The sequence below is a fragment of the Taudactylus pleione genome, unplaced genomic scaffold, assembly GCF_031769625.1.
Source record: "Taudactylus pleione unplaced genomic scaffold, aTauple2 ptg000019l, whole genome shotgun sequence".
Lineage (NCBI taxonomy): Eukaryota > Metazoa > Chordata > Amphibia > Anura > Myobatrachidae > Taudactylus > Taudactylus pleione.
The window spans coordinates 40,031,564-40,046,309 of record NW_028284421.1 but is presented as its reverse complement, the minus strand read 5'-3'; the positions used below and the strand labels follow the sequence as shown (position 1 = coordinate 40,046,309).

Genomic DNA, 14,746 nt, shown 5'->3' with positions numbered 1-14,746 from the left:
AAGAACACATCTGTATATACACACACTACGCTGAGAAATACTGTATGTTTTTAGGATTAACCCATACATTAGCAGAGCCAAAAATAAGATGAGAATCCGATTGTTTCTAGCAATGTGTCAGCTGTGAAATGGTGCACACTGATCTAATGATACTGACCTCCAGCAACACAGAGGGTAAACTGTGTGTTTCCAATTAATGTTCTGTGTATGTATATGTGTATATACTTAGATAAAGATATATATATAGGAACAATGTGTGTTATGTCCTTGTTATATATATTTTTATGTTATCCCATTGCTTGTTGTATCTTCTATTTTCATTATAAATGGTATGGTTTTATTTTGTAAAAGAAAAATAGTTTCTCCATTTCCTTGTAAGTTTATGAAGTATGTTCTCACCAATATTTACAATCATGTAACATATGTACCACACTCGCAAACACCTTGACTATAAAAGGAGTGGGAGCAAAAGAGAAGAGCTGAGAATTGTTTTGAGAAACTAAAGAGCCCCTCTCTGAATCTATGGGGGTTAAGCGCCAAACTTGAGGCAACCAAAGATTAAGATCATTGAATATGAAAATGGCTATAAGCACTAGAATCCTGGTGGGAAGAAAGAAGTGTGTACATACAGGGGTCAATCCAATTAGCCGTGATGTACTTACGGGTGCGAGTCATCGCGTGAACAGCCTCACTTTATGACAGCCGAGACTCGCTCAAAAGTTGCAACCTAAATTGAGCAAATTCAGGCTGAGAGCGGGCTGCAAAGGGTGCGAGATGAGGTGTTGTTGCCAGCGTATTAACGCAGAGGCAATGGCAACTTGCACCCTTCACAGCTAATTGGATTGACCCAACGGATTGACAAGTGAAAATCTAGTTTCAGTACTCTAGTATAATAATACTTAACATTCCTTAACCACTGCCATAATTACTCATCATCCAATATAGTGACACTACCGTAATGTGCGTACCAAAGAACGTTATATCATGGTTTCTAATGTCAAAATGTGTCTGAATAAGCCCTATGCTGAAAACCACCATTCACAAATATTATTTTATCCCCCTTGTTTATATGCTGCTCAATTTGGAAATAATGCAGATGTTTATAAAGTGCTTCCGTTTTTTAAGATCATTGATCCCACTGGCGATTGTATCGCATCAATAGAAAAAAAAAATTAAAGCAGTGACGAAAATTGTAGACAATACTTGGGTCCAATATATCACAGTATTTAATCAGGGAGTGGTTTTGAAATCCTTCCTACAGTTGTTCAAAAACACTTAACAGAGATATGTATAATCTCCAGAACGTGGCAGGACTGCTATTCCTAAATGTAATCCTGCTTAGCTGAGTTCTTATAGCTTTACTAGTAATGGCTTAAGACAGGGCTGTGGAGTCTGTACACTAAACCTTCGACTCAAACTCCACTTTCTTCTTCAGGGTCACTAGGGCTCCACAGGGGAGACAGTGGGGTTCAGGTGGGACTTGGAGGACCGAACACCAAAAGCAAAGCTTTTCAATCCCAGGATGCTCTGGTCTTTCCCCCTATACCCCACCCACAACCTAAGGGCAACCCAGTTTGTTGGTGTCCTGCAGGAACTGGATCACCGTTATAACAGTGGGGCTGCTATTAAGCAGCCCAAGCTTATTTTTATTATTTACTTTACTACTGAGCAGCAGCGCGAGACAGTCCTTTGGCACCGTGACACCAGCCCTCGGTCAGGTACTCCCGGCGGGGTATTAAGGGGGGCTCTAGCTAGCAAGGCTCCCCGGACCCCAGCCGGGACTAAAGGGGACAGGTAAGAAGGATCCCCGCGTCTTTGCGCAGTCTTGCCTCCTGTCTCAGGAGGCAGACCGGTGGCGCTGATGTGGACACCGGTTCGTCTGGGACTCCACTAGACCACCAGGGCATTACTAGCACTGGCGCAGGGCACAATTAAAGCCAGGGGATGCGGTGATTAATGTCAGCATAGGGGAGAAGGCGCTCTCCCTGCAGCCCCTCCCACAGCTCAGGGTGCCATTCCACTCCGATCTTGCTGCTCCTCCCTCACCCTCCGCCCCTCTAAGACTCACGGCAGCCATTGTCGGCATTCACGTATCCGGGAACGCTGGGTCCATTCTCCTTGTATACCTCTCCCAAGGGCCAGGTTTATACAGTGCTATATCCTACCAGCCACTGTGTAGTTGATTTTAGTGCCCACTGCAGTTATATTGTATATTCTGCATTTGTATGTGACTTGTGCTAGCGCTGCTGTATGTTTTTCTTTTTTTTCCCTATTACTGTCAGCTTATACCGTTCCCTTTATTCTACTATAACCTGGCATACTAAGGTATAGGGGGTTCATTGTATCTCATATCTTCCTTTATTTGTGAGGGCTATCACATAGATAGATGGATATCTATCGCTGTTGCTCACTACACTGTGCCATATTACACATACGTCTGGGTTGCGCACTACACTGTCAGATTGTGTTACATTATTCTTGCAGCTACTGTATGTCTGGCAGGGGCAAGAATAACAAGCAACCTGCTGCTCCCACGCTGGTGTCTTGTAAGTCCTGCTCAGCAGGCTTAGCTTCAGAGGACCTCATTCATGGTGGTCTTTGTGCATCTTGTTATACTACCCCGGCCCAATCAAGCCCGGTGTCCTCTCGTCAGGACCCACCCTGGGCTACTTTTTCATGGGTGGTCCACAATTTTTGCCAGCACCTAACGGTCCCTGTGGTAGCTCCCCCCTATGGGATGGCCACAGCAGGTACTCCCTGCAACTCCTTTGCCTCCCCCATGGGTAGACGTACTTTCTACCTCAGGGGAGAATCTGGCGTATACCTCTACAGCCTTCCAACAAATGCTGCAAAAGGAGAGACCCTTACCTAGTAAACCTACTAAGCGTGCTATGTTATCTTCCCAGTCCACCCAGCTATCAGATTCTGAATTATCATCTGGGGAGGCAGAAGCCGCAGCCCTATCTCACTCTGACTCCCCAGCGGAAGAGGAGGAGCCCTCCTCTAAATTGAATATACCTGCACTTGTGAGAGCTGCAAAATCTATTCTGCAAATAGAAGAGACAGAACCCGCTCCTAAGGCAAAGGAGCCAGTATTTAAGTGACAAAAGGTAGTTTTACCAGTTCCTCACTCTGATCAGCTATCTGATCACATGAGTGAGGCATAGAATATGCCCAATAAAAATTTCATCCATCTAAACATTTAAGTTCCTTTTACCTTCTGCCTGCTACGGATTGCACTAAATGGGAAGTTCTCCCAGCAGTGGATTCCCACGTGACACGTCTGGTCAAGAATGCAACCTTACCTATACATACTGCAACCTCCTTGAAGGAGACTATGGATAGAAGGATGGAAGCTTGTCTAAAATCTATATACTCTCTTACAGGAGCGATTACTCGTCCTGCCAGGGCTATGGCCTGGGTGGCAAAAGCCATTGAGAGTTGGGCAGAGGCCCCAGAAGATAAATTTCTCTCTGATGCGTTGAGGGAACAGCTGTCCTACATATCTCACATTAGAGATGCAGCCTCCAATTTGGGTGAAGCAGCTCTGAAAATGCTCTCCTAGCTTCCAAGGCATCTGCTACTTACTGTAGTAACCCGCCGTATTGTTTGGCTCTGCTCATGGAAGGCAGATTCGGACTCTAAAAAGGCAGAGTCTCTGCCTTATTCTGGGAATATCCTGTTTGGCCCAGAATTAGACAAAATTTTGACTACTTTGACAGCTTCCAAGATGGCATTCCTGCCCTCTGTTATAATGCGAAGCCTCAGATGTTATCCTTTTGTCCTCAAGGAAAAGCTAAAGGTCAGTGCTTTCTAAGGCATCAACTAAGGTCTCCAAGCCTAGGACCAAATGGACCTGGGCTACTAGACATCCACCTATGAAATCTGAGGACAAGCCTTCAGCCTGACGGGGCAGGCCTCCCTGGGGGCTCCCAGTGTGGGAGGCCGAATTCAATTCGCCCAGGTCTGGCTTCAGACCACATCAGATGCCTGGGTAAGAGAAGTGGTCTCCCACGCTTATGCCCTCTCCTTCCTGAGACGACCCCCCCAGTAGTTCTATTGCATAGGACCTCCATCGGACCCAAGCAAGGCCTTGCTGCTCCAGAAGGCCATTCAGTCCTTACTGCTCTCAGGAGTTTTAATTCTGGCCCCTTCCTCACAGTGAGGGAAGGGCTATTATTCTACCCTTTTCTTAGTTCAGATGCCCAAAAGGTCTCAACGGCCTATCCTCAACCTGAAGTCTCTGAACAGGTTTATCAAGGTGCCCAGGTTTTGTATGGAAGCCCTCCGCTCTATTATCCTGGCTATGGAGCCTGGGGACTTTATGGTGTCTCTGGACATTCAGGACGCTTACCTACATGTACCTATGGCACCTTCTCATCAACAATATCTCTGGTTTGTTATACTACAGCAACATTACCAAGTTCAGGCTCTGCCTTTTGGCCTTTCAATGGCACCTCAGGTCTTTACCAAGATCAGGGCAGTTATGGCGGCATATCTTCATCGTCTAGGGATCAGACTGCTCCCATAGTTAGATGATCTCTTGCTGTTGGCCAGCTCCCCAGAAATTCTTCCCGCCATCTACAAGTAACCATTGCCTTTCTACAAATGCATGGTTGGGTGATCAACTGGAAAAAGTCTTCCTTGACACCTCAAAGAATGGTACATCTGGGAGCCCTCCTGGACTCTCAGTTTTCAGAGAATCTTTCTAACAGCAGACAAAATCTCGATATTACAACTCCAGGTGCGCAGACTATTACACAGAGTGTCAATTCACTCTGCAATGCAGACCCTGGGATCCATGGTGTTCACCTTTGACATGGTGGAGTTCGCTCAGTTTCACTCCAGGCCCCTACAACACCTAATTTTCTCCAAGTGGAATGGGCTGCCCCATCTGCTCAGATCCCAGACAATGGGACTCTCCGCGGAGGTTCTCCTGGCCCTAGCATGGTGGCTACAGACGTCCCACTTAGAAAAGGGACGCCTCTTTTGGATCCCGGATTGGGAATTCCTCACCATGGATGCAAGCCTCCGTGGGTGGGGCGCAGTGACCAGCCAGCACTCATTCCAAGGCCGCTGGTCTCCAGCCAAGGCGGTCTTACCAATGTCCTGGAACTCCGAGCCATCTACAGAGCTCTCACTCTGGCTCAGGATATTCTTCAGGGTAGGCCAGTACAAGTACAGTTTGACAACGCCACGGCAGTGGCCTACCTCAGTCACCAAGGAGCCACTCGAAGTCGGACAGCATGGACTGAACGCGATCTCAGCAGTATTCATCCCAGGAATTCTCAATTGGGAAGTGGATTTCCTCAGCCGACACGACGTCCATGCAGGAGAGTAGTCTCTACATCTAAAATTCTTTCAACTCCTGGTGGACAAATGGGGTCTCAAGACACATTGTATGGAGCCAGGACAAGGGACCCCGACGCAGTGTTTGTGGACGTATTATCTGTGAAGTGAACCTTCCATTTGGCGTACCTTTTCCCTCCAATATCCCTTCTTCCACGGAAGTTCAAACAGGAAAGGGGCACAGTCCTGTTGGTAGCTTTGGCTTGGCCCAGACGCCATTGGTACTCCGATCTTTAAAGTCTCTCCATAGACGCTCCTCTTCGATCAGACCTGTTGTCTCAGTGTCACTGTCTACATCCAGACCTGGCCCGTCTGTCTTTAATGGATTGGCTCGAGACATCCCTCCTAAGGGCCAAGCCAAGGGATTTTCTAGCTCTGTGGTCCAGACCATGCTCAGAGCACGTAAACCGGCCTCGGACAGAATTTATCACCGGATATGGCATACTTTTTCCAGTGGTGTGCTCGTACAACTATGACCCTCAAGTTTTTAAGGTTTCTAGAATACTTGCTTTTTTTCAGGCTGGATTGGATCTTGGACTCTGTCTGGCATCTCAGAAAGTGCACGACTCCGCTCTGTCCATCTGGTTCCAGCGCAGAATTGCTCCTCTACCGGACGTTCACACAAGGTGTTCTACTTATTCAGTCTCCCTTTGTCCCTCCTGTGGCTCCGTGGGATTTGACAGTGGTTCTTCGCGCACTTCAGGAACCTCCTTTCGAACCCTTGGAATCAGTGAATGTCAAGTGGCTCACTGCAATGACTCTGGGCCTGATTCAGACCCACTCGCAAGCGGGTCGATGGTCCCCCACTGCGCATGAGCCGCCTCTGGCAGACCCGTCCAGCGACAGCAGCTCAGTCGCTATGGGTCTCGCTACAAGACGGGGCGGCTGTCGATGGTGAGTGACAGCTCGCCCCATTTTGTAGGCGGGGAGGGGGGGGGGGGGTGGCTGCTCAAATGCAGTCGTTCCCTTAGGAACGCCTGGCGTTTGTGGGCAGCCCTAGTTACATCACTAGTGATGTCAGTAGTGGACTTCCTGCTCTATTAGGGCAGGAAGTCCACTCGTGCTTGCGGGAGCTGAGACCCTACCACAGGGTCTCGTCGCAAGCCCGATGGTCTCGATAATCGCGATGGACTCCAGGCCACTCGCACAAGCTGTGGGTGGTCACCCACAGCTTTGCGAGCGGGCTGGATAACAAAACAAAACACGCCCATCAGACCTGCAAGCTGCCTCCGGGTCTGAATCAGGCCCTCTGTTTCTTCTGGCTATAACATCTGCCCGTAGGGTATCGGCTTTAGGGGCGCTTTCATGTTGCTCTCCCTTTTTAATCTTTCATCAGGACAGGGATGTTCTTAGAACACGCCCGGGCTTCTTTCCCAAGGTGGCTTCTCGTTTCCACCTTAATGAGGAAATTGTGGTCCCTGTCTTTCAATCACCAGACCTCTTAGTAGGTGAGGTTTCTTTGGATGTGGACCATACTAGTGCCATCAGGCAATCTGACTCCTCCTTCATTTTATATGGATTCCATAAGAAGGGATGGCCAGCTAACTGACTCTGGCCAGATGGCTTCGCATGACTATCTCACAGGCGGGCCTTCCTGTGCTGGCTATAGTATCTGCTTATTCTACTCGCTCTGTAGGTCTCTCATGGGCAGCCCGGCGTGGCGCCTTTGCTGAACAGCTATGCAAGGCGGCCACGTGATCTAATGTCCACACCTTTGTTAGGTTTTATGTCTTTGATACATTTGCCTCTCAGAATGCTTCCTTCGGGTGCTGGGTTCTTGTCTCAGCTCAGGAGTGTCCCCACCCTTGAACAACTGCTTTGGGACATCCCCATTGTCTCCCCTGTGGAGCCCTTTGAACCTTGAAGAAAAGGAGCGTTATGGTAAAACTAACCCTTGTTAACGCTCTTTTTTCGAAGTCCACAGGGCACCCGTCCTGATGCACCTGGCTTCTATGGGTTTCTTCTCTTGTTTCCTTCTGTGTGATTCTTCAGTGTATCAGTGTTCATTCTCTCCTATCCTGCTCCTGCCTTGGGCTTGTTAACAAAACTGAGTTGCCCTCAGGCTGTGGGTGAGGAATAGGGGGAAGGACCAGAGCTTCCTGGGATTGAAAAGCTTTGCTGTTGGTGTCCGGTCCTCCAAGTCCCACCTACACCCCATTGTCTCCCCTGTGGACCCTATGGACTTTGAAGAGAAAAGGTCAATAAGGGTAAGTTTTACCATAACTGTCTTTTTTTTTTTTTAAACGTCTAACTCATTCATTACTATAAATGTATATTAATTAGTAATACAAATTTAATGAAGAGATGAGTGGTTCTGTTCTACTGTTCTTTTTGCCAAATTAGCGCAACTTCGGATTTATCTTATTGACTATCCAAAACATGTGGGATCCGGAATGCCAATAACCTGCCGTTTTCAGATCCGAACATAGCTAGTACAACCGAACCGATCATACAGGGGCGTATTTATAATGGGTGCAGTGCACACGGGACCCACACCGCATGCCCTGCACCCATAGTTAGCTATACTTACCTTTCCGCAGATTCCGGTGTCCTGCTCTGGAGCGCTGGTCCGGTTCTTTAATCACCGTAGAGAAGATTGGACAGAGGGCCTGATTCAGCAAGGAACGCAGTTGCTAATACGCACACAATCAGCTGATTGTTGCGTACTGTGCACGCATTGCAGTGTGCATGCGCGAACTAACCATTGCGATCGGGACTTTCATCGCAGTGGCTACGCAGACCCATCACAGAGTGATTGACAGGAAGTGCCGTTTGTGGGTGGTGATGGGGGGGTGGTTGGCCAAACGCAGGAGTGCCAGTGAGTTTGAACGCTGTTGCAGGGGCGTACATAAATTATCCACTGCGATGCCCAACGTAGCCTGAGGCATGATAGTGTGCGTGGAAGTTAGGAATTTCTGAGTAAGGTCAGGGCTTGTGCAATTGTGTGTAAGGCTGCGATGGTACTCTATTATATTGATGTTTTCGCAGTCTTGCTAAACATTACAGAGGTGTGTAAGGTGGGTGTCCTTGTGTAGTGCTGAGGCGGCATTGCGAGTATACTATATCAGATAAACTGCGTGCGTAATCGCTAATTCGCAGTTGCGTTCCATAGTGACTCAGGCCCAGAGACTATACTGCTGCAGTGACTACAAACAAGTTTTTACAGCTTTGCCTGCTGGACTAAGGGATTCTCCACCCTCAATGTACAATGCAAAACTGGCAAGTCAAAATTGTTTTTCCACAGCAGCGTAACATTGAAAGCTACCTGGTAGTAGCTCAGTCTCTCATCTCGGGCCTGCGAGTGATAGTTGTCTTTGTACGTGTAAAGTGCAGGTCTACCAGTGTTAACTGAATGGGCACCATCTTTTGATGAAACAGAAGGTAGACCTTTTATTTACTGCTCTATATAGGCTGTAGATTAGGAATGGCCTTCAATAACCATGTGTTTGTTTTCTCTTAATTTTTCTCCCCTGGTGATGGAAGAATGAGGCTTAGCTCCGCCCCCTCAGTCAACGTGATCCCCACTTATGACCGTCGATGATGTCTTACCATGAATGGAGATCCGTCGACTGCCATCCCTACCGTAGATTTGATTGGTAAAAGACCTTACACTCTTGAGTAATGGAATTGTAATGCTCTTCTTTGCACTGTTACAATCTGATACTGCTTCACTCAACTCATGGCTACAGCCACAGCCGGGCATAGGAATAATAAGCAAATGCCTAGGGGCATTCCAGGGCTCTGCCAAGGTTCCCCACCACCGGCGCTGCATGCCCCTGCCCTGCTGCTGCCGCGGCGATCAGAGCTCAGCTCCGATCGGGCAGCGCAGTGGCCAGTTGAGCCGCCCAGGTCAGAATGAGCTTCTGTCCAGAAGCTCATTCTGGCTACAGGAGGAAACAAGATGGCCACGGGAGGGCATGCTGCACATGCCCAACTGCGTCCATTCCTCCCATGGGCCTTTGCGGAGCAGGTTCCGCCTCCATAGCACGAGGCGCACGGCGGTAGTGTGGACCGCACATAAGTGCAGTCCGCACTACACAGCCATCGGCAGCTGTATTTGTTTTAGCAGCCGATGAGAGTCAGACAGACTCTCATCGGCTGCTGCGCCCACTGCCGGAGCCGGGCATGATGTCTCTCCCATCATGCAGAGTGGGCTGGCGCGGGAGGATGCTTCACAGTGCAGATGGACAATGACCCGAAGCATACTGCAAAAGCAACCAAAGAGTTTTTTAAGGCTAAAAAGTGGAATGTTATGCAATGGCCAAGTCAATCCCCTGACCTGAGTCCGATTGAGCATGCATTTCACTTGATGAAGACAAAACTGAAGGGAAAATGCCCCAAGAACAAGCAGGGACTGAAGACATTTGCAGTAGAGGCCTGGCAGAGCATCACCAGGGATGAAACCCAGCGTCTGGTGATGTCTATGCGTTCCAGACTTCAGGCTGTAATTGCCTGCAAAGGATTTACAACAAAGTATTAAAAAGTGAAAGATAGATTTAGGATTGTTTAGTTTGTCCCATTACTTTTGGCCCCTTAAAGAGTGGGAGGCACATATAGAAACCGTTGTAATTCCTACACCATTCACCTGATTTGGATGTAATGACCCTCAAATTAAATCTGAAAGTCTGCAGTTAAAGCACATCTTGTTTGTTTTATTTCAAAGCCATTGTGGTGGTGAATAGAGGCCAAAATATGAAAATTCTGTCAATGTCCCAATATTTATGCACCTCACTGTATACACACACACATACATACATTCAGCCCGACACTCTGGATACATTTACTGGTAATCTCAAGGGTGCCCTCCTACCATAATAAACAAATTCCTATACCGAGCTGAACAGCCCCTCAGGAAAAAAACAGGCGGCACTCCTCAGTAGTTGTAACAAAGTGATAATCACATAGGTTATGTTGCTGTTTCAAGACCCATTGGTTTTTTCATCATGACATGTCCTGATGAAAAGACAGATGGGTCTTAAAACCTCAACAGCACCTACTGAGGAGGGCCACCGTTTTTTTTTCCTGACTGGCTGTTCAGCTCGGTATGGCAAGTTGTTAGGGGGCATCAGTCAAAATTTTGCCTAGGGCACCAAATGGGCTACGGCCAGCTCTGGCTACAGCTGCAGTCTAAAAACTCTTGGATGACCCTCCAAGCAAGCACACACATTCACATCACTTAACTCATGTACAGGAGAGGTAGTATCCTGCTCTGATTGTGTGCTAGGTTTTAATACCCTCTACCTCTGTTGGAACTCACATTGCACCAGCCTGGACTCTAGTTCACATGGCTGTCGTGCTCACTCCGCATATGTGACAGTTAAGAGTATAAGGGTTATAGTTTAGTCTCAAGCTGGTATGAGTTGAAGTTAAAATGTTGCTAAACCAAAATCCAGCCTCAGGAACACACTATTTAAACACTGGTTTTCTAAACTCTCATCACACTCCTTAAGGCAGGAGCAAGGCAGAAAAGGGAGAATAATTACAAGGTTGTCTTTCTTTCCTGACCTTACCACAGAGGTGCTGAGGGGGCTGAGCAATGACTGAATACGCCATGTTACTGCCTGCAGGGATTAGAATTCTGGATGGAAGCCACCATAAAGGTACTCCATTTCTTTGGAAGAAGCCAGTTTGCATAAATGCTCCTAGGATAGGAAATGTAGAATGCATTTTACTAGCTATACATGATGAACCATACACAGCTTTATACTATATTCTGCTGTAATGAAACCTGTTATTCTTTAGAAATCCGTACTTTTGTATAAATACATAAACAGTGTTCCTTTGTCTTATACGGTAGGTAGTCTGTGCATTAGAGCTGTATAAGCGATGCTACACTAGGTGAGAGACATTCCTGTACACAGTTATAACAAAAATCATAATAGTTGATATGATACAAAAACTGGAATGTAAGATAATATGCGAGCGAGCCTGCGAGGCGACAACTTTCTTTAGCTGGCCTTAATGAGAATGGAACTGCACATCCACCCTCACTCACGTCACTTTCAGGTCCCTAGCATGAAGGGGAAATTAGCTCAACCATAGCTGAATCTCCTGATTATAAAGAGCTGCCATAACAGCAGCAATATGTGGCCCTCTGGTGGATTTGAAAGAATAGGAGATTTATGTTCTTACCTGGCTAAAGCCTTTTCTTTGAAATCCATAGGGAAGAGCAGGGCCATAACTGGGGTGGTGCGTCCGGTGCCGCTGCACAGAATGCAATAGCCCTGAGGGCGGAACTGGCCACTCACCACAATTTCTAACTGCCGGGAGCCCACTGCTACATTAGTGGTGCGGCATCCGGCTCTTCCAATGAAGGGGCATGCCACTCATGCACCCTAGTCTCTGCCTCCTCCCGACCTGGTCAATCTGCGCAGCAGTCTCTTGTGACTGGAGAGACGTCATGACGTCTCTCCTCCGCTCCCACAATTCCTAGGATGAGGAGCTGTGCGTTCAGTATGATAGGTGGGTGGTGGTGCGGTGATCATCAGTGAATACTATCTGCAGCAGGTCCATCACAGACAGTGACAGCTATGGAAGCTGCGGCAGCCAACACCTGCAAGTCCCAATTTACCACCACAGCAACCACGTATGTGACAATGTCATTGGGGAAAATGCTTGATCCCTGGCAATCAGTGACTCCTTTTCAGTGGTATTGTTCTAATGCTTATGCACAGTGCATGCATATGAGGGGTTGGGCAGGGAATTGAGATGGGGATTAATAATCTCAGATTATGAATTAAATTAACAAGAACCCTTAGAGCACTACTAATGTGTATAAGGGTCTTTACTGTGTGGTGTAATGTGTATATGGGGTACTACTGTGCAGTGTAATGTAAATTGGTACTTTTGTGTGGCCATGTCCCTTCCACATGAGGCTACGCTTCTTTAATTTTTGGTACATGCCTTCTCAGCACTCTTTTCGTGTTTAAAATATAGGGGAGCGCCAATGCTTTTTCTGGCACAGGGCACCAAACTGCCTAGTTATGGCTCTGGGGCAGAAGTTCCCAAACGCGATCCCAACAGTTCAGGTTTTAGAAATATCCATGGTTGAGCACAGGTGGTTAAATCAAATTGACTGAGGTACTAATTAAGTCACCTGTGCTTAACCACGGATATCTCTAAAACCTGAACTGTTGGGGAGCCTTGAGGACTGCGTTTGGGAATTTCTGCCATAAGAGAGACAGATTGTGAGAATAGGCTGGAGTAGGAGTCCGGGCACACAGTTAACTTTTTTCTTTTTTTTTCTCCCAGCAGCCCCAGCTCCTTCCTTAAACCCCGCCCCCAGCCTAAGGCAGACCAGTTAAGCTAGCAAGGAGAAGGAAGACCAGCGCGCGCACACAGGTTCACACACCTAGAGGACAGGGGCAGAACTATGGGAGACAATGGAGGCGCCTGCGGCCGGGCTCTAGCACTGAAGGGGCATCTCCACCATTGTCCACAACATATTCACCCCACTTAGAACTATGTACCCGGAGTGTACCGTGACAGCCACTCAATACATGGCACCCCTTCCCAGCACCTGAGAAGCCACCATACACTAGTGGAGAGCTCCATGTCAGATCACCAACTGCTGCCTTCATCTATCTTCTATAGCCTATCTGCATGAGAATTGCTACATTACAGTGTTAGTGGCTGTGATGGGGGGGCACCAAATTATAACTTGTCTCCGGGCGTCTGGGATGAACTTACTCCACTGCTAGAGGATGCTGACAGAGGAACCAGAAGCATAGCAAAAACTCCGCATCAAGGTGGACGCCCTATGGATTTCGAAGAAAAGATTTGGTGAGAGTCATTGTCTCTCACCTGAATTACCCACATTCTGGTGGAATCAGCTCCCTCCAAAAGGAGGCTGGAGTGAAACCTGTGCATTCTGCATTAGCAGTGGAGGTGTGGAATTCGAGGTTTTCACATTTATACAGACCCAGCTGGAATAATCACTGGAGTACAGGAAGGGTTTAAAATTCTCACACACCTGAGTAGCAGCCAGGAAGTAGGGACACCGTGTTGTAGTGCCAGGGTCCAAGGGGAAGAGATAGATCCCCTTCCATTTCTGTACGATGATGTCATCTGCCAGTGTCCGTCATTCCCTACCATCCAAGTGGGCACGGGGAATATCATGTGGCGGGCGAAGCGAGCCCGCAAGGGGCCAACTCTCTTATTTTCGTGGAAAGTGTGGGCAGAAACCTCCACTTCCGCCCTCACTCAAGTCACTTCCAGGTACGGCTAGTGAAGAGGATTTATACTCGTCTAAGGGCTTTGCTGGGAGAGCATGCCCAAATTGTGCCTGCAAGCAACTGCTGACTGATTAGCACAAGGAGTGCTGAGACTTTTATGTTTGTTTATTTTATGTTATGTGCCTGTATGTGTGCAGGCCTAAACTCACGTATGCTAAGGTGCAGTGTTTGCTGCTATTAACCACTTGCCTGGCACAGTCGTATCAGATACGACCACACCAGGCTGCGCTTTCCCTTACATGGTCGTATCTGATACGACCAGTCAGAAGTGCCCACTAGGCGGCTTCGGGAAGCTAATCTTTCAGCAGCCACCTGCATCAGAGGGACCTGCTGGTCCCTCGGCAACCATGGCTGCCCCTCCAGTGTGTCCCGATCACTGCTGGCCACAGTGATCGGGCATCTGGCAGCACCCCCCTCCCGACGCGGCTGCAGGCTCCAGTATATCCCGATCACTGTGGCCAGCAGTAATCTGGCAGCCTGCGTGACACTCCTCTCTAGGTTGCTGTAAGCAGCAACAGCCAGTGCTGCATCATCGGCTCGGCTGCCTGCTGCTGTGTCCCTTCTCCCGGCACTGTGGCCGTTTCATCGTTCCCGGGGCGTCCACCTACTCCCTCCTCTTCCAGCGTCCCGGGCCGGCCACCTCCTCCCAGCGCGGCGGCTTCTGTGTCCCCTGGCCGGACACCTACCTCCTCCCGGTACTGCGGCGGCTTCTGTGTCCCGTGGCCCAGACACCTCCTCCCGGCACTGCGGCGGCTTCTGTGTCCCCTGGCCGGACACCTCCTCTCAGCGCAGCGACGACTGTGGTGGCTTCTGTGTCTCCTGGCCGGACACCTCCTCCCTTCTCCTCTCAGCACGGCGGCTTCTGAGTCCCCTGGCCGGACACGGTGGTGGCTCCTGTGTCCCCCCGGTGGGCCACCTCCTCCAGGTGTGGCTGTGTCAGTGCTCTGTATGTTCTGGCCACGGCTGCTACAGCAGCGGCATCCATACCAAACCTCCCTGTTCAAGCTCCGGCTCTGCCCCGATCACTGCTGGACACAGTGATCGGGCAGTGGATTGTGTGAGATATATATATATATATTATAGGGGTCCTGTATTGATCAAGACTCGATACGGTTCCTCCGATTAGGGATGGTATACTATACAGTATACTAGGGATTGTCACC

General features: G+C 48.6%; 1 protein-coding gene across 4 annotated transcripts in view; it reads left to right on the top strand.

Moving 5' to 3' along the window:
• The window catches only part of PPP6R2 (protein phosphatase 6 regulatory subunit 2), a 122,549-nt gene extending 109,901 nt beyond the window's left edge, over nt 1–12,648 (top strand). For all 4 annotated transcript variants that reach the window (XR_015869820.1, XR_015869819.1, XR_015869818.1 and 1 more), the window contains 3 exons: nt 8,833–8,945; nt 10,865–10,949; nt 12,601–12,648. The gene's annotated coding sequence lies outside the window, so the exon portion shown is untranslated. The remainder of the gene's footprint in view (nt 1–8,832; nt 8,946–10,864; nt 10,950–12,600) is intronic.
• Nucleotides 12,649–14,746: the final 2,098 nt, after the last annotated feature.